This window comes from Sinocyclocheilus grahami, unplaced genomic scaffold (assembly GCF_001515645.1).
Source record: "Sinocyclocheilus grahami isolate Dianchi unplaced genomic scaffold, SAMN03320097.WGS_v1.1 scaffold449.1, whole genome shotgun sequence".
In the NCBI taxonomy this organism is placed as follows: domain Eukaryota; kingdom Metazoa; phylum Chordata; class Actinopteri; order Cypriniformes; family Cyprinidae; genus Sinocyclocheilus; species Sinocyclocheilus grahami.
In genome coordinates this window covers 647,299-648,427 of record NW_015505628.1, presented here as the reverse complement: position 1 = coordinate 648,427, position 1,129 = coordinate 647,299, and the positions used below count along the sequence as shown (strand labels likewise).

The following is a 1,129-nucleotide window of genomic DNA, read 5'->3' as shown; positions in this document are numbered from 1 at the left end:
GTGTTAAATAGTGAGGGAGTGATATGAAACAGCTGGGTGCAATCAGTGTTGTGTGCAATTAGTGAACCAGCTGTGTGCAATCAGTGCTGTGAATGATGGGATATGTAGTCCAGGATGATGCAACAGTGTGAGCGCGAGCGTCAATGAAAATGGGAAGGGTGACCTCTGATGGTTAGCCGACGGAAGTTCATGGACCGGATTCGTGACAGTATATATATATATATATATATGTAAGGGACAATCAACAGTTTGCTGTGCATTAAAAGATTTTAAATGCACATCGTGGAGGCCAAGTTATAGACAAGTTAAAAGTAGTATTGCTCTTTGCAGTACAATATTTGACTGAATGGGTAAAAATGAGTTATTTTCCTCAGTTACGGTTCGTTAGCTCTAGCATTCTGCCTGCTTCAAATCAGACACAGAGATGAAGTAGTGCTGTAAGATCACATTTATTTGAATGAATTATAGCATTTATTTCAATTAATTATCGACCGAGAGAGAGAGAAAGAAAGAGAGAGAGAGAGATGACAGTTGTGTGTGCTTTACCTGCGTCTGCGTGTCTCTCTACAAACAATTGATTACTTCAAAAACAGCGATTTTACCACCTCGTTGCTGAGGAGTATAATATAGCGATCTAGTATCTAGGCTATTGTATTAATAAAAATCGCGTTTAGTTTATGTGTGTGTGCAGCGCAATCTGCGATCTCCGACCTCTCTCTCTCTCTGTGTGTGTGTGTGTGTGTGTGTGTGTGGGTGATGTGTGTGTGTGTTTTTGTGCCTGTGTGTGTGTGTGTGTGTGTGTGTGTGTGTGCGCGCGTTTTTGTGACAAATGAGGACATAAATGTGTATAATGACAAAGGTATGACAGGTATTACAAGGAGCAGGTGACTTTTCAGGACATTACCCCATGTCCCCACTTTTCAAAACGCTTATAAATCACACAGAATGGAGTGTTGTGTGTGTGAGTGTGAGTGTGTGTGTGAGTGTGTGTGTGTGTGCAAGAGATGTGTGTGTGTTTTCGTGCATCAATTGAAGCAGCGCATTAATATAGAACAGTGATTAAACTGACTTGGAACTACCTGTGCATTAAACAGTTTTAATGCATACCTGCCAGCCAATCAGAATCCAG

General features: G+C 41.1%; 1 protein-coding gene across 1 annotated transcript in view; it reads left to right on the top strand.

Moving 5' to 3' along the window:
- The window catches only part of LOC107552390 (CLIP-associating protein 1-like), a 76,901-nt gene that overhangs the window by 34,169 nt on the left and 41,603 nt on the right, over positions 1-1,129 (top strand). The gene's annotated exons all lie outside the window — the stretch shown is intronic.